At 38.5% G+C, this 19,228-nt stretch overlaps 1 long non-coding RNA gene across 1 annotated transcript; it reads left to right on the forward strand.

The window, feature by feature from the left end:
- Positions 1-87: 87 nt before the first annotated feature.
- LOC113617609 (uncharacterized) lies at positions 88-18,244 on the forward strand. The gene is made up of 4 exons (XR_003431715.1): positions 88-815; positions 3,346-3,392; positions 9,790-10,141; positions 12,283-18,244. It is a non-coding gene; the product is annotated as an uncharacterized LOC113617609 (long non-coding RNA).
- The last annotated feature ends 984 nt before the right edge of the window (positions 18,245-19,228 follow it).

Genomic DNA, 19,228 nt, shown 5'->3' on the forward strand with positions numbered 1-19,228 from the left:
GAGAGGCCACGACAGTGAGAGACCCACACACCGCAAAAAAAAAAAAAAATAAAATAAAATAAAATAAGCTAACTGAGAAGAAATTTCACATGATATTTCTGCAGTGAGAACTTTCTTGAATTTCAGCTTCTTCATTTGTCAAGGAGTCCTTGGATTTTGGAACTTTTATTAGTAAATCTTCCAGATATCTAATCACTAATTGTCAGATATAAGAATGCACTAAAACTTACTTGAATTTCACAATTTAAAATCTTAACTTTAAAAAATATAACATGTAGCCCAGTGTATAAGGCACAAATATTCAATTTAATGAAACTTGTGTGGATTTCTGTTTTCAGATTTGGCAAGCAATATTCACGGTCACTTAAGGAGTAGGATCTAGTGTATTACTGTTACCTGTGGGTGGCTGCATAGAAATTTATAGGCCTGGGAAATGCTAGGTAATGAGGATGCTCCATAAAGAGGCACATTCCACCAGGGAGAAAGTCATCCAATTGCATCACAATTGTCAAGAAATATATCTACTCAGTCACATGGTGTATTTTTCATGGTCTTTGCTTTATTCATTTCATGTGCATTTTGACTAAAAAGATACAGTGTGCATTTTATTATCTCTTATATTTTCTAATAAATACAAATGTGGAATGCTTTTTTTCTCTTTTCCATTCTTCTCAGATGTGTGATGATCATCAAATAAGAGAACAATTTTGAAATATAACAGTCCATTTGGGCTGCTATAACAAAATACCATAGACTGGGTAGCTTAGAAACAACACACAGTTATTTCTCAGGATTCTGGAGGCTGGAAATCTGAGGTGAACGTGCCAAGTAAGGCAGGGTGAGGGCTTTCTTCCAGGTCACAGACTATATCCTTATATGGTGGAAGGGGCTTCGGAGCTTTCTGGAGGCTCTCTCATAAGGCACTAATCACCTCCCAAAGGTCTCATCTCCTAATACTATCACCTGAAAGGTTAGGATTTGACATATGAATTTTGGGGTGACACACTGGGATATCTGTGATTTATAAGAAATATATATCTGGTCATTAAAATATATATTTTTCATCTATATTTAGCTATGAGCTATATTCCTGGCTCATAGCTCCCCAAACCCTAGGAATTTCCTAAGTGCTAAGGATGATAAAAGGTGTCTTTTGTTATGTTAATGAGATGACTTTTGGAAAGCATCTAAGGATGGGAGCTGGTTGCCAGGAGAACCAGTCAGGGTTGGAACTTTCAGCTCCCCCTCAATCCCGCACCCCTCCAACCTCTGGGAAGGGGAGACAGCCTGAAGTTTGAATCCATCATCAAAGCTAATGATTTAATCAGTTGTGCGTATGTAATGAAGCCTCCATAAAAACCGAAGAGGACAGGGTTTGGAGAGTTTCCAGATTGGTGAACACGTGGAGGTTTGGGGAGAGTGACTCTCCTGGAGAGGGATTGGAAGCTCTGAGCCCTTTCTGCATACGTCTCCCCGTGCATCTCTTCTGTCTGGCTGTTTCTCAACTGTATCTTTTTATAAAAAAACAGTAATCTAGTAAGTAAAATATTTCTCTGTGTTCTGTGAGCCACTCTAGCTATTTAATCAAACCCGAGGAGGGAGACTTGGGAACCTCTGATTTATAGCCAGTCAGTCAGAAGCACAGGTGACAACCTGGGCTCCTGTCTGAAGTGTGAGCGGTGCTGGCGGGGAAAGAGAGCAGCCTCCTCCACTTATTTATTTAATTCAATTGTTTATTTAAATCAGCATGAACTCATGGATATCTATTTTACACTTTGTGTTCTAAACTAACGCTATTTTGTTTATTTTGTTGCTCAAATTGTTCCAGCATTTGGCCATTGGGAGCTCTTTCCCTGGGCTCCTGTTTTCCTTTTGACATAGCCCCATCAATGTTTTGTTTTTTAGTACTTCTGTACTTTCTGGCACTATGAGATTCTCCAGACTTATTTTATATATTTCTTACCCCAGTCCTAGAACCAGCCATTTCTCCAAGGAGCCTTGGTTTCTTTTCTGAGTGGCTGGTATTAGAAACCAGTGTGCTTATCATTCCTGGCGTGTTGTCACTTCTAGGTCTTCTCTGCTGATGGAGTAAGGAAATATATGTGTATATATATTTATGACATCTATAAATATTTCTATATGTAACCATATACATCTATATTAAGCTAAACTTGAGGTCTTATTGATATCTCCCATTATAATCAGTCACTAAATGGGTCATCCCAGCTTCTTCCCCTTGTTCTTCTATAACCTGCCACAGCAACATTGAGAAATCAGGCTCCCACCATCTGCTATCCATTTATTTACTGTTCAGTTATGGTACGCATGGATAGCAGTATCATCCTATGGGAAATAACTTTATTACTGTACTCTGTACTCCTATGGGAAATAACTTTATTAATTTTAGTACAGCGCTTATAAGCACTTCCTTTTGCCTTTAGTCCTGTAGTCTCCACTCATTTCTAAATTTATTTGGGTCAGCACATTTCCCCCCTCGACTCCCCTTCACTGAAGTTGTTTCATATACAGTATTTGTAATACAGTTATATTCTCTTTTCATAGTTTCATTCCTTCTAGAGATCCTCAGACCTTATAAAAGATTAAAATTTTTTTTTATAAATTAAAGTATACTCTTTGTTCTATAAAGTTCTATGGATTTTGACAAATGCATAAAGTCATGTATCTGCTAGTACAGTATCATACAGAATCGTTTCACTGCCTGACAAATCCCATTTGCATCACCTATTCAGTCCTCCCCGTCTCCCTCTGAAAGCCTTGGCGACCAGTGATCTTTTTACTGTTCGTTATCCGGAATGTCATATAATGGAAATCATATAGTATGACTCTCTCTACTTTTAAAGAGATTAGTAAATAAAGATCTAAAACCCACACTTTTCTAAATATACCTCCAACCACAATTTTCTGAAGAGTATCTTGTTATTCACAGACATTTGATGTAAAGAAATTAAAAAATTTAAAGCATACTTTCTTGTAAACTTTTATGAGTCAAGAGAAGTAACTCGAAGTACAGTGCTGATTTAGTCTTCAAAATCGGTAAGATGAATTTTAAGGTTAAATAAAACAAACAAACTCATGGAAAAAGAGATCAGATTTGTGGTGGCCAGAGGTGGGGTGTGGAGGGAGGAGGAATTGGAGGAAGGCATTCAAAAGGTACAACTTCCAGTAACAAGATAAATAAGTACTAGGGCTGTAATGTACAACATGATAAATATAATTCACACTGCTGTGTGTTATATATGAAAGTTGTTAAGAGAGTAAATCCTGAGTTCTCATCACAAGAAAAAAACCGTTTTTTTTTCTATTTCTTTAATTTTGTACCTACAGGAGATGATGGATATTCTCTAAACTTACAGTGATCATCATTACATGATGTACGTAAGTAAAATCATTTTGTTTTACACCTTAAATTTATACAGTGCTGCGTATCAGTTATATCTCAGTAAAACGTGAAGAAAAAAAAATTAAGGTTAAATATGTATTGTTTTCTTTTCTATCTCAGCTTTTCTAACTCTTGTTTCCCTCCCACTGAAGAACTAAGGTTTAGCTGTTGCTAAAAGAACTTTAAAATTGCAGGATGTAAAATTGATCTCAGGCAGTACTTCCAACTTGTTTGGCTGTCAGACACAAGAGTTGTTTTAATTTCTTGGCAGAGCACAAATGAGGTCTAACTGTCCACCTGGAATAGAGTGGACAACAAAAAATAACACTGGTCCCTGGTGACATCTGTATTTGCCAAATGCAGTGGACACTCCTCTGTCTTAAGCTTCCCTGATTTCTCAGCAATGATTGATCAGATGCACACTCCTCACTTCCGGAAACCTTCACCTCTGTTAGCTTCCAGCCCCTACATTCTCCCATGTTTCTTCTACCTCCTGCCACTCCTTCATGAGTGTCTGGAGGTCCTTGAGGTTCAGTCCTAGGTACCTTTCTTCTTCATTGCTATCCTCTCTCTCGATGTGATGTCTTCCGTTCCCAATCTCTAAGTAATCTCTCTATGTTTTCTCTAGGCTTCCATCTTGACCTCTCTCTTGATCTTATCCCCCACATTTCTTAAAGCTTTAGATACTGAATTATTCTGAAAAGTAAAGGGAACTTATTGAAAAGGGAAAGGACAAGTTTTAAGCTCTGTTTATTTTCTTGCAGTGGCCTTTCAAGTGGATTCTTACGACTTCAATTAACTTAGAATTTCCTACAGGAAATATGTATGCAATTCTAAGTTTTTATCAGGAAGTTATATCCACTTATCATTGTTTTCCAACTTCCTTTCTGGGCTACAAATTAGCTGTAAACATGCTGAAAGGAATCATCTGCTGATATGCTTCTGGCCAAAAATATTTGTTTTGGCCACTTACAGGAAGTATGTCAATAAGGTCTTTTATAAATATTGCGTACTTTGTTCCTGGACAGGTGGCCTTTTCACTGCCTATTAATTCTCAGCCTTTAGGTGGCCTTCTACTAGCACAGTGTTTTCAATCTTAGCTACACATGTATAATTACATGGGGAGCTTTTGAAAAGTGCTGATGTTTAGCTCCTTTAGAGATTCATATTCAATGGACCCTGAGCAGTGCCCAGGTAGAGATACGTTTTCAGAGATTCCTAGGTGATAGGAACATGAGGTGAAGTTTGAGAACCACTGACATCTGTACTAGAACAAATGATCTTTGCATTAATTGAGCATGGTATTCAATTCTGCCTCATTTCTCTCAGCCGAGTGACCTCAGGCATATTGCTTAAACTTGCTGAGCCCAATTCCTCGTCTGTAATACAGGATGGATAGTGTCAGCACCACAAAAGCTTGTTTTGAAGAGTATATAACTTAACCTAACTTGTCTAGCACTTTATAGGATCTGATAGAAGTTTAACCCCAAGTACAACCCTTCTTCATGACTATCTCTCTCATTTTTCTTCCCTGGTAATATATATATATATTTTAAAATAAATTTATTTATTTATTTATTTTTGGCTGCATTGGGTCTTCGTTGCTGCGCGCGGGCTTTCTCTAGTTGTGGCGAGCGGGGGCTACTCTTTGTTGTGGTGTACGGGCTTTTCCTTGCGGTGTCTTCTCTTGTTGCGGAGCACAGGCTCTAGGCACGTGGGCTTCAGTAGTTGTGGCACGTGAGCTCAGTAGTTGTGGCTCGCGGGCTCTAGAGCACAGGCTCAGTAGTTGTTGCACACGGGCTTAGTTGCTCCGTGGCATGTGGGATCTTCCCGGACCAGGGCTCGAACCCGTGTCCCCTGCATTGGCAGGCAGGTTCTTAACCACTGTGCCACCAGGGAAGTCCCCCTGGTAACATTTTTTTAACCATTAGTGTATTTTCTTTTGTTCTCCTAAAATGTAAATGTATTTCCACAGCAGCACTTTATATCCTGCTATTGTTGATAATAGCCATGAAAAAGCAGTGGTTCAAAAATCATGAAATGGGATCTTGTGTCAGCTGTGCTTCCCTCACTTTGTTCTTAATATCTTTATATTAGATACCTGATAACTAACCTCATCCTTGATACACTTCCAGGTCTTTCCTGTTCATTTTGGAACTATATTTGACATTTATACCCTCTTCTAACCCTTTGAAAATCCCTGGTTTCAATCTTGTTATGCCCATAGGTGGTGATGGTGATGATTATGTTAAGGATAACTGGGATGTTGTTTCCACTACCCCTGACTGCAATCACAATATGAAAAGGAATCCATTTGTATGGTCTAAGTGGGAGAACATGAGTTAAACAAGCACCTTTTTCCATCAGCTGAGATATGTGTTATGGATATTTTCAAATTCTTCTTTTTGGTTGAATCAAGAGCTAATGCCTAGAGCCAGCCTAAAATCTATGTTCTCAGCTATTTGTGGCAGCTCATGAGATAGATAATTTTCTAATGAGATTGTTTTGAGTTCATGAAAAAAGTCACTGATAAGCTATTGACATCAAACAAATTATTTTGAAAATGCCATTTTAATTTTTGTTTTCAGCTCTACCTGAAACAAAGAATACTTATTCTGTTGAAATTTTAATTGAAAATGTTTCTAGGCTGTAATCAATGTGGATATAATGCCATCTCATTACATAAAAAATGAAATACTAGATGTAAAGTCCAAATTAATGGGGAGAGGAAGATATAATCAATATTTTATTCACATACTGGTGATTTATTTTGTTGTTACAGATAATGTACTGTTCAGAAGTATTTTAATCCATAAAGGACCATCTCGAATCCATTTGTGAAGTGTTCGATTCAAAAAGACATAATAATTCAACAGTAATACATACCCCCCAGACCAAATATCATTAAAAAAAATCAATACCACATTTTCAGCATAGAGAATGCAGCATGCCGCACTTGACTCAGCATAACACAATTCTTTTCCATGAAAAGTTGCAGATCAAACAGCTCAGTGACTAGGTAGACTTTAAAACAACTGAAGAATAACAAGGAAATGAAGGGAAAAATGTTTCTTTAAAAAGATAGCCAAAGATCTAAAGATGACCATTGTCCTGTTGTGGTTTATAAATGACTGATGAGAAAATAGTATGGACATCCATATTTACCCCAAGCTTAGTTGTGCAGGGAATTAAAAAAAAGAGAAGCAAGGAAGGAGATCTTGGGGCAAATAGCCAAATTCCAAGGTATCCATAAAAGCAGAGGACAGCCAGCCACAACGTACCTAATATCATCCTGCACAATAAAGAAGACTTGTTAAACTGGGAAGTCATTCTTATTACTTGAAGGAAGGATGCAGATAAGTCAGGGAAACACCAACAAATTGATCGCAAATATGATGGAAACGTTAGTTACATAAGTGCGTACATAATGCTCAAGTCTTATCTGGGACGAAGTTTCAACTTCCTTTTCCTATCAATGTTATTCCATAGATTTCGGGGGAAACAAAAATGGTTTCCACATTAGGGCATTCGGATAAGCTAAGTCAATATTGGTAATGAAATAATTTAAGGCAGGTAGCTAGAGGGAGGCTGATAAACTAACAAGTGGCTGTCATGTTAATGCACACTTGCTGATGATGTCATAGGAGCTTGTCTGCTGGCTTCCCCCAGCCACACTGTCAGGTTCTTGATGTAGAAAGCTTGCTCACGCTCGGTGTTCTCTAAGAAGTGCCTCTCACCAGACTTATTTGGCAACTCCTCCTCTAAATCATCTCATACAAAGCTCTGAATTGTTGTATCTGCTCAGAGAGAGTCATTACCTCTGAATTCATTCCTAAACGTTGCTCTGCCCTGTATCACAACTGTAATTCACTTTAAGCCAGCTCAGTATAATAAAGTATGAATTTACACAAAAGCTTAATAATTTGGGGATGTTGCATCTGGTTACTGAGAGGGAGGGTGAGAATGGCCAGAGAAGGTCAGGATTGTAAATCCAGGCAATACACCATGAAATGAATCTGAAGGAAGGTCCCGAACTGGATGCCAATCCGGCAGGCATGAAAAACAGATAGCGTACATGTACCTTTGGCCCAAACCAAGCCCAAGATCTGGGGCAGGTGACTCATAGAGATTCAAAGGTTACACAGTTAACCCAGGTACAGTTGGAAGGCAGCCAGCAGGGATCAGAGACTTAGTTTCTAGAAGATAAACGATGGAAGACACAGACTTTAGAGGAACTAGAAGAACATGCAGAGACATGAAAAAGTAGGCAGTAACTAAAACTGAATACTAGCAACATGGAAAACTAGAACCCAGTAGGTTGGGACTTGTGATAGCATGGGCCATCAGTGAGAACAGCTGGACAGTGACTTGGAAAGCTCTGGGTAACCAGGGCACCTTTGAGTGTCAGGCCTCAGGCCAGGACGATGCTTGCGTCAGAGCAGTTTAATCACTCAGTAGCAGATGTTTGAGTAACACAAGGGTGGGAAGTCAGACATGATTACAGGAGCGATCTGTCTACCCTAACACAGAAATTCAAATATGTGGAACTTGGTTTTTTCCAAAGCTGTTCAAATTTTTAGGAACGCATTTATTGAGTAAAGTGTCATACCTTCTTTTCTCCTTTAATATATTCACTCCAAAATTTATTAATTGCATATTGTGACTCAGGTAACAAACCAATCACTTGGGATAAAGGGATACAGATGACATGATTCCTGCCTTTAGCAAACAGGTGGATTAACTGATACTTGAAATATCAAGTAGTTAAGTTCAACAGGGAGATAAGCCTAGGGTAGTATAGGGTACAATTTGGGAAGAGGAAGCTAGATGAGGCTTCCTGCAGTGGGACAGCAACAATCTGAAGTGTAATGGGTGAGTATCATTTATTCAGGTAGATGGGCAGGGTGAGGGGCAATGTAAAATGGGGAAGAGGTCATTCTAGCCAGGAGGACTGCAAGGCCAATATAGGAGTTGAGAGATGGTAAGCAGTTAGGCAAGAACTGCCAAGAAGTGGGAGACAATGAGATTAGAAAGATGAGCAAGGGTTGGATCCAGGAGGGCTTTGTGTACCAGGATAAGGAAACTTAGTGTCATTCTATTTATTTATTTATATTTTTTCTTCCAGTTTTATTGAGATATAATTGACACACAGCACTGTATAAGTTTAAGGTGTATAGCATAATGACTTGACTTACATACATCATGAAATGATTACACAGTAATTTTAGTGAACGAACATCCATCTTCTCCTATAAATACAAAATAAATAAATAGAATTTTTTTTTCCCTTGTGATGAGAACTCAGGATTTACTCTCTTAATTTGCCTGCCACATGGGTCTGTATTAAGCAATCTGGCTGGTAGTATTCTCATGTTTACCTTCCCCTTCCAGATATTTTTTCCCTTCTCTGAAATCATAGTCCTTTATAGCGTTATTTCAGATAGACAGAATTATTTTTGAACTCTTTTTCTTTTTCTTTTTTTTTTTTTTTTGCGGTACGCGGGCCTCTCACTGTTGTGGCCTCTCCCGTTGCGGAGCATAGGCTCCGGACGCGCAGGCTCAGCGGCCATGGCTCACGGGCCCAGCCGCTCCGCGGCATGTGGGATCTTCCCGGACCGGGGCACCAACCCGCGTCCCCTGCATCGGCAGGCGGACCCACTGCGCCACCGGGGAAGCCCTGAACCCTTTTTCTTTTAACATAATTTTTTTCAAAGCTCTTACTGAGAGAGCCAACTTTTGGTTTGGCTCAACCCTCCTGAAAATAATAACAATTTAATATTCCACCTATAAATATCTACCACACATGAAAATATTCACTGTTCTAGGCCAGACTCAGGTAGGAAACATACAATTTGATTCTTAAAATATGGAAACCCTTGACAAAAATTTTAAAGGGACAATCTGTGGTACAAAATTTTTGTTTTTGAGAGGGATGATTTTAGCTTGGTTTTAACTTCTATTGGTATTACTTATTAGCGTTTATTGTTTCTTTTCTACTTGCTAAAGTAATGCATAAACTGAAGAAAACTTAGAAAATATATAAAAATATAAGGAAAAATTCTATTCTGCATAATCATTTAAAATATTTTCATATATATTTTCTAATCTTTTATTTATACATATGTGGTATTTTGAACAAAATTAATGTCATATTGAACATGATTTTTCTTTTTGAAATTTACTTTCATTATTTAAAATAGCAGTTGAAAATTATGAGCAGGGGAGTGACAAGGTCAGATTTACCATTGAGATAGCTTACTCTGGTGACAGTGAAGGCAATGGGCAGTGGTGGGTATTATCACGAAACAAAAAAATACGCGTGTCTTGGCTATCCCCCAGGGGTCATCCAGATACCTCTTCACCAGTTTTTTTTGGCCCCAATCTTTCAGTATAATTCCTTTCAGACCTCGAACAACCATCTAAGCCATTCACCTGCATGGGAATCCATGTGTATCTGCACTTTGGACCACTTCTCCTTCCACACACACAACAGCAACCTATTTGGATTGCTTGCTGTTGTGCCTACTGGAAAGATTTCCTTTCATCACCGCCCTTGAGGACGAATGCTGAGTGGGACTGTGACACAACAGAAGTCCGTTTTTGCCTGCGTCAACATTGCACTGACTCATCTGTGCACCAGGACTGTTACTCTTCCTCGGTCAGGTGGTTGGAAGGGACCAGCTCTCCCTTCCCCATGAGACCTTATAAATAAGCTGAGGGATTTGTGTTAATACAAAAAAGGTATGTAATGCGGCAGTCTGGGCTGCCTTTTCATATAATTTACTGGTGCCTTCTAGATCTGATCCTGAATGCATTATTTATTCCTATCATTCTGTCAGTGAATTAAAACATCGCTGCTATGCACTTCTGATCTTATGACTTGGTAACGACATCCACCTTGCTTTCAACAATTAAAAGTAACACCCCATTGCTGCTGTTCTGGAATCATGCCTTTTGGCACTAGAGAGCAGAGCTGTATGGTACTATCTTCTACTATAAATACTGTGCTTCAGAGGATATCCCTCACTGAATTTCTTAAAGATATTTCTTAAAGATCCCCCTCATGCCCCATCCACGCATTCTGTTGCTCTAGTGAAGGTATTCTCTGGGCCCTCCCAGGAAACGTTGACATGGGTTGGGTTCTTACCTAATAAATCCACTTGAATATTCCAACCTCCCTGATCCTCTGGCCTCTTTCTTACTACTATGCTAAGGACGTTCTGGCATGTCTACCTCATTTATTATGGACCCATCATGTTTAAACTTCAAGAAAGCATCCCAGCAATGTATTGGGACTGGTTCCCCTTTTCCATAAATTCTCCTTTGTTTGGTTTTATATTTCTTCCCTTGGACCAACACCCTCAGGATCCACTCCTACATATGTTCTCTCAGTTCCTATGGTACAGATTAGCCAGGTTCTGTGTTTCCTTCAAGTGTAAGGTATTTCCTCCCAGAGTATGACCTCTCTATGCCTATATCAGCTGTGCTAAGATTTGGCCTGGCTACTGGCCTGGAGGTAGCGAAGGACATGGGGTTGGCTCTTGGGGAGGACATGTCTTGAGGAGGTGTCAACTTGTAAGGCACCTGCATCAAGTGAAGGCCTTTCAGAGTGTCCAGCCTGCTCTCCTCTTCTTTTGCCTTCATGGAAAGTTTAGGGGAATATGAGAATTGAAGATTCTCAGGCTCATTCAGGAAATATTCCCATCCCAGGTCTCAGAATTCCCCCTTTTTCTTATAAGAGAGATATGGTTTGGCATGGGTGACTCTTAAGTCTATACATTCAGTTTCCTTTGCAATCTTGCTAGTGTTACTGTTGGATTCTGTGCCTGATATTCAACACAATTTGTCCTGCAGCTGCAAGAGACAAGGCTCCTTCACAGCTTCTATTTGGCTCTCTGGCTTTCACAGCTTACGTATGTCAACGGTTTAATACCCCAAGCATATCATTTAATTTTTTCAAGGAGAACCAATACAAGGAAGTATTATCAAGTTGGCTACTACCATGGGAAAGTTAACAAAAGTCAACCTGCTCTACAATCCTATAAGTATCATTGTCTCTGTGCCATTCAAGTGCTATAGCTGCAGCATAACCCAATACCTCATATCCAACTATATCTTATCTGAATAAACCACAGTTAAAAACAACAATACCTACTAATTGTGATGCTACTGCATGCCATTTACTATAAATAATGGGGTCCTTAATGCCATCTTATTCATAAGTGATCCACCCTATGAAATGCAACTTAGGATCATCTTTCCTGGGGAAGAAAAGGAGAAACAATTATCCATAGGCTCCCACTCCCCATTTGTCAAAGGTTCACCTCCTGGGACAAATCACCTGCACTTCTGGGTTGTATATGGCTTGGCAGGGAACAGGTTCCTCTGGTGTCTCACTCTGTGGTGTCAACAGAGACATCCCAGGGTGGAAGGAAAGGTGTGCCTGGCACAGGACTGATGAAAAGCACCGTCAGGCTGCACCTGCAAAAGTAGGTCAGAACCCATGCAGTACTGGTTGTCAGGGCTGTGGCTGGACTGAGAGACAGTGCAGCTGAGGAGATCTGAAATGGTGTGTAAGCTGTCCCCTTAGTACTAAGATACTGTAGTATCTTAGTAGCCATTCACCGTTTTTAGGGAAAAAATGTAAACCCACTTAAATCCAAATTCATAAGTTGAAAACTAATATGTTAGGTATTGTGCTTAGTAATGAAAACTGAGTATAACATTAGTAAAACCATATCATTATAGAGCTAGAGAAATAGCAAATTAGACTCATCTGGCTCTGTGTGTGCAATTTTTGATGAATATTGTGTTTAGGAGATCTTAAAGTTGCAAACTTGTCAGGAGGGATCTGAAGGTCTGACATTTTCTCCACTCCTTAGGCGAATGAACGTGCAAAGGAATCAGCCTGGGCTTGGTGCAGAGCTACCTGGACTAGATTTCTGAGAAATCTAATGTCAGCCAGAGAAGCGCCCCAACTGAGGAACTTAAGGATGAACCAAAGCTTCAGAGCAAAAGCACGTCAGCTAAGTTTGTACCGATATGCATGGTGGAGTACATACACATTAGTCTTCCATGGACTACCATAAGGGACCTTGAACTTTTTGTTTGCACATCAGTTAAAATAATACTGAAAATCTTTTTATTTCTTCCACATTAGGTTAACAGCTAAAATAGTTTACTCTAAGTTTAAGTTGTTGAAAATAATGTAATTTCTAGCCAGTTATAAGTATTAGCCCTACAACAAACTGTCAAATAATTAAAAAAAATTTCCAGTGGAATCTTGAAATAATAGCAATTCAATAGCCACGATACCTCATTTAAATATGGGAACAAGATTATTTTAATAATCAGAAAATTTATATATACCATTCCTTGTCTTCTTGAATTTTCCCTTCCATTCAACTCCCTCCACAAAATTTTAATCTAATGGAATTTTTTTATGCTTGGATGTCTTATATTGATTACATACACTTTGTAAAAATTAAGTATATGAATTGAAATCTGAAATTAACATGTTTTCTATAAGCCTCTAATAGATCTAACTTTATTACTGTTGTTATGACACAAAGCAACATGCTTTGCAAATTTTTATAGTTATATAATTATATCTATAAACATAGAAGTAAACTTGATATGAGAAAGGCTCACTCATTCATATACAGGTCTATGGGACTGCAAGGGTAAGCCCCTCTGGCCACCGGTGCCAGGCGATCTAGATGAGTCCTCTGGGAGGCAGTTTCAAAAACCACGGCACCAGGCACAGAACCCGGACCGCACATGCGCGTGATAGGGCATTTCCGGAGACGCGGGCGCTCAGAGCGCGGAGAGGAAGAGCGCGAGCATGGCGCCGCCCTCCTGTCTCTGTTTCTGGAACGCTCCCCAGCAGGCCGCCAAATGAGTGTCAACTCAGACGCTTGCCCCTTGGGCGAAGCTCCCAGACAAGCTGAGCGTGTCCCACACACAGTCACGGAGCAGCCCGGTCGTCGGCGGGAACCGTGGGGCGGGTGAGTCCGGGCTGGAGTCGTGTGCGTTTTCTAAGCTAGGTATTTCAGGGGCTTGTCTCTCAGGTGCAGGTCTTAAAAGGTTGAAGATGTCCCATGTGGGGTTCAGGCCCTTGTCTCCTCGGGGAGAAGCTCCCATTTTGTGTTCCCTCCTGACGGTGGGGCGCTGTGCTGGGAGGGGGTGGGGTTTATGGTGAGATTGTGTCCCAGCCTCTCCTACCGGGTTTGATGTGGACCTTCTCTTGTTTGTCAGGCAGGTAGGAGTTGCTTAGACAGTGTTTAGGTTTTTTTGCAGAGGCAGTTATTCCATACGTAGCTGTAGGTTCGGTGTGTTTGTGGAAGGAGGTGAGTTCGGGAACCTGTTAACGACGTCATCTTAAACTGGAACCCCCGAAAAAGGTTCATGATAAAATACCTTAGCTTATCATCTGCATCTGAATATTACTGATTATGGGAATGAGACGGGGTTCAATGGAATAAAACAGCAGCCAAAACGTGGAAAATACTAGGTATACAAAAGGTATTTTAATGATAGCTTATTCTCATTAATCTAAATCTACCAGATATGTAATAAGAATAAATAAGCAAACACAGAAGCGATTGACGGAGGATAGCTGTCAGAAATCTTGGTGCCCAAGTGAAAAGTGAATATGGATTTTCACGTATATAGTTGTGAAAGGGAAGGTCCAGAAAGATCTCTCTACGTTGGTTGTATTCTCAGAACGAAGCTGAGGATCGGGAAAATCATTGCTTTAAAGTTACCTATGCTTGCTTAGCCTTGGAACATTTCTGTATGACTCAGGGGTACTGGCATCCCCATTCAAAGACCCCCTAGGTATTTGCCGTGTTTTATGAACATTATGAATTCCATCATGATCCAATAGAACAAAAGCCATGAGAATAATAGAGTGTGTGCATAAGCAGGGATGTGCATTTACACTGGAAATAAAAGTAGCAATCAAGGTAGAGCTAATTTTTTTAAAAAGCGAGAAAATGAGAAAGTTCATGTCTGAATGCAGTGTAGGAATGATTCTGAAAGAAGAACGGGCAAATCAAGCAAATGTGAGAAGTATTGATTGTATCCTACCAGCAATATCAGAAAAAGGGATGATGAAAACGTATTTACTGAATGAAAAAAAAAAAAAGAAACCGGAAAAGAAAACTGACCTTTTAAGCATGTGGCTAGAGGATTCCTGCTACCACTGCAGGTCAATGATCGGATTATGATTCAGGAGAAGACGTGCAGGTTTTGGGCAATGTAAAGCCTAAGCTTGGTGGCAGTGTTTCGATGACCTCTTTCTCAGTAGATTTCAGGCCTGGTAGCATCTGGACCATATCAAAGCATCTGGACAAGGCAGCCTGTGCAGGCACCTACAAACTCACAGGCATCACCAGAAAGGATGCTGCAGGCCTCAGCAGGCTTTCAAAGTGACTGTGAGTGGCCACCCCTACTAACAGTGAAGGTTTCTCTGGGTCATATTCATGCTGTCTCCAGATTCACTAAAGATTTATTATACTTTACATCCTGTTTTTCTATATTGTAGGGGAATCAAGAATGGGACTGTATTCCCACTTTCAGCAAATCAGCATAAAGAAAGCATAGCAGCCCGGAGGAGACAGCTGGGAGGGTAGCAGGGCCTGACTGGTGGGGCTCTGAAGCTGCAGTGTTATCTTTTAATTAACAAATCAAGTAGACATTTTAAGCTCCTATATGTGGGTGTATTTGGTTTTGTCTTAATCTTTATAGATGATGTTAAAGATAATAATTACCTTTTTCTCACTTAAAGTCCTTGGAGCTCTCTTCATTCTTTGTGCTTATTTACGCTAGGCACAATTCAGATAACACTCATTTTAAAAGTTTCTAACATGTCAATCATATATCCATTTATTCATCTATTCAAGATATATTTATTGTGCAAATGCTATGTACTTGGCATTGGAAATAAAGTTGTGGATCAGGTGGTAATTATCCTTGAGCTCATGGAGTTTAGAGCATCATAGGGCAATAGATATTAAAAAAGTAGCCTAATAACTAATTGTATTAAGAATTTTGAAGAATAACTTTAAGGCACTATGTAAGTGTACGAGTTGTCAACTAAGTTGTAATTTCCTTGAAGTCAGGGACCACTTTCTATACTTCTTTTGGGTTTCTCTGTAGCTCCTAACATAGATCATAATATAGAGTATTAGATGCTCAATAAATATTTCATTGATTACCATTTCTGTATTTGAGGCTGAAATGATTAATGTCAAATCAAACATTTTTACTTCCTCACTGAACAAACGTGAAGGCTGTACTGTAATTTTAATCTGTAATTTGTACCTGAAGCCACTGTTTGCAAAACTCACTGAAGTTGTGACCCTTCTCCTAGACCTGTGCTCAGGCCAGAGGCTATGTTTAAGTAAGGTCAGCTGAGTTCTTGATCTCTGAATCCTGTTGATTGGTTACTGGGTCTCAGTTCATAGCTCTGTTTTTTTTTTTTTTTTTTCATAGCTCTGTTTTTGTTCAGTGGGCCTCCGTAGAGTTTGAAAGCAGTTCTTTGACTTGCCCTTGGTGTAGTTGCCCCTCCCCTACCTGCCGGGTGGCTGCTGCTCCAGCATCCTGCCACAGATCTAACATGGTGGCTCAGGGTGCTCAAGGTGGCCTCAGCAGCTCGACTGTGTTTCAGGATTTACAGTGAAGGTTAAATGGGCTGGTAGGTAATGCTGTTGGAACCTAAGGAGTTTCGTGTTAGTGTTATGCCACTGCGGTATGCTTGCTGATTGGGCAGGAGCTTCAATCCACTTGACGGTTAACAACAAAATAGCAGATCAAATCAGGGCCAAAGTGTCTTTTAAGGGATTGTCTAACAGACAGGCAGTTTTTGTTTGTTTTCTTAGCAAGTAGCTGTCCATGTACTCTAACATGGTGATAACTTTGAACACTAAGGCATCACTTGTTTTTCCTGGAGTAGCTGATATATTGGTTTGGCCAAAAAGTTTGTTCGGGTTTTTCCATAACATTTTACGGAATATTAACTCAGTCATTTTCAAAATTATTCTTAGTCCATAGCAGTGGGCCTATGGTTATGTGCAAAGATCCTTGAATGTGTATTTCAAAGGGACCTAAGAGTAAAAATTGCCTTTTTTATGGTCTCACAAAACATGTTTTTGTACCCCTTGAATTTTCATGCATGTCTTTTTCTGCTGCAGTGTAACAAGACGGGTGAGAACAACTTCATCTGTGTATCTTTAGTGTATATCACCTTGCTGTAGGACTGAGAATGTATTCTGTTGGGGGTATAAATAAGTAAATAGATGGCGACTGCTGAATATATGATGCCATTTAAGATGGGATTTTCTCAGAAGACTCGGGAGAACTTTTGACAGTGGATCCTGAATTCCTTCATTGAGTATGAAAGTGAAGAAAATTAAAAAAAAAAAAAAAAAAGATTAGAGCTACAATCTCACGAAGTGCCAGTTCATTACATGAGTAGAGAAAAGTACTAGGTCATATGTTCCGTTTACTGCTCTGGTATAGAAAACCTTAACCTTAGGAAGTAGAATGTACAATTTTAGAGAACTCTTCTGGGCAGCCAGTAGCTAAAAACATGTTTTAACCTGTGGGTCTTTATTAATAGATAATTTGCACATCAAAAATTTTAAAATTGATTCTCTTGGGTCTTACAGGTAAAGAATCACACTACGTGCAAACAATAATGATGATTCTGTCTCTGCTTCTGTATAATTTATTTTATTAGTTTGGTCAGACTTTTAAAACAGTGATAAATAATGGTGCCTTCAGGCACACTTGTCAATGGAAATTCCTCTTGTGTTTTGACAGTAGGTATGACATTGACCATTGGTTGTTGAATGAAGAACATTTTTTTCTATTTTATTAATATATTTTAAAATTATCAAGAATGAATGTTTAATTTTTTCCAAATGCTAGTTCAGCATCTATTGAGATGGTTGCTTTAATTCGCTTGGTTATTGATGTGATCAGTTACATTACAGATTTATCTTTTCTGTATTAAAGAACCATTCTATCGTTCTTGGAATGTTTCCTAACTGGCCATGACCATGGTGTCTTTTTTTTAATGTTTACATTACATTAAAGGTTTGTATTTGCTAATATTTTATTTATAAATTTTATACTAATCTTTATAAACTAGATGTGTTTGTAGTTTCTTTTATCTGCTTTGTCAGATTTGTCCATAAGGATTATTTTAGATTGTAAGATTAATTACAATGTGTTTCATTTTTTCCTACACTTATTAAGAGCTTATCAAAGGAATTATCTGTTACTTCAAAGAAGAGAAACATTTTCCCATCAACTGTGTAGGCCATGCATTATTTTTTGAAGGAATGTCTTTGACGACTTTTCCCAATTTATTCCATGGTTATCAATCTTTTACTTTTTCCAAATGAAAACAATTTTGTCATTTTTTGTAGCTTGCCCTTTTTTCTAATTTCATAAAATGTGTCTGTGTTTTTTTCCTCTCACCTCTCTGTTTTTAAACTGTATTTGTCCTAGTTGGTTTATTTCATTGTTCTTTTAAGATAGCTTTCGAATTTATTTATGAATTCCAATTTACCTCTATTTCACTATTTCTTAGTTTTTTGATTTGTATTTTATTCCTCATTTCTGCTGGTTTTCTTGAAGTTTGTTCTGTTTTACTCTTCCTAACTTAAGTATTTTGCCCATTTATTTTATTTTTTAGAAATTAATTATAAAATCTTTGAAGTAACTTTGACTATACAGCAGTATTGTCCAAGTTTTTATATGTAGTGTTCTTATTTTTGTTATTTTCCAAATGGTCTGTAGTTGTAATTTTGGTTTCTTTTTCTATCCAAAGGGTATTTAAGAGTAATTTTCCTCTTCTAATTTCCAAATCGTACTTAAATAAAAAAAATTATTATAAACTATTTTGTGGTGAGAAAATTTAACTTATATAATTCTTGTCTTTTGAATTAAATGAGTTTATTGTTCTTGTTTTTCTTTTTTGCAGCTGAGTAGAAGGTGGTGGGGAGGGTAAAAGGGCATAGTTACTCCTTTTTTCACAGAGTAGAATAGAGAAGGTAGAAAGTAACATCTGCCTTGTTCCTTAGTTGTAACTCCTTGGATCTTTGAGTCTGGGAACATATGGGGAGAAATAATGAAGGTCTCCCTACATTCTTGTTATTGGTGATTTCTGTTCTATGATGTCAAGTTGGAATGTGATGTGTAGAATTCTGTGTAGGTTTATCTTAATCTAATTTTCTCTGTTTTGTGATCACCTATTACTCTTAAGTTACCAGGTTGACTGTTTTCTTTTTTAAATGATTTTTATTATTTTTTTAAAAAATTGTTTGAATTTTGGTGTGTTTCTCCAGTGTGTTAGGAATTACTATCTAGAGACCAATATGAACCCAAACTTCTGTTTCTAACAACTTTGACCTTCTTAAAATTATTGTTTATCTTCTATTTTATTAATCTCAAAACGTACAGAAAGGCAAAAGTAAATAGATTAATATCATCCATAATTCAAACATCCTTAGATCACCAAAGTATTAATATTTTGGTGAATAGCTTCCTGTTTTTTCTGTTAATTTTTAATACAGTTGAGCATACATTAAGCTTTCTACTTCTTTAAACCCTTAAGGAAATTCACTTGAAGGAAAAATACGATCTAGGAAAGGTGGATCTAAATAATTCACCCACTTTCAATAGGAAGGCAAAACAATTTCTTCTCACCAGATGTCTGCAGCAAATCCTGAATCACCACAGAGAGCAGTGAACACAAGGTGGGAGGGGCGTCAAGGAACAGTGAACATGCACACAAAGCATCCAAATTAAAACTCA

Source organism: Aethalodelphis obliquidens, unplaced genomic scaffold, assembly GCF_003676395.1.
Source record: "Aethalodelphis obliquidens isolate GAN/ISIS:26980383/991018 unplaced genomic scaffold, ASM367639v1 scaffold4, whole genome shotgun sequence".
NCBI classification, from domain to species: domain Eukaryota; kingdom Metazoa; phylum Chordata; class Mammalia; order Artiodactyla; family Delphinidae; genus Aethalodelphis; species Aethalodelphis obliquidens.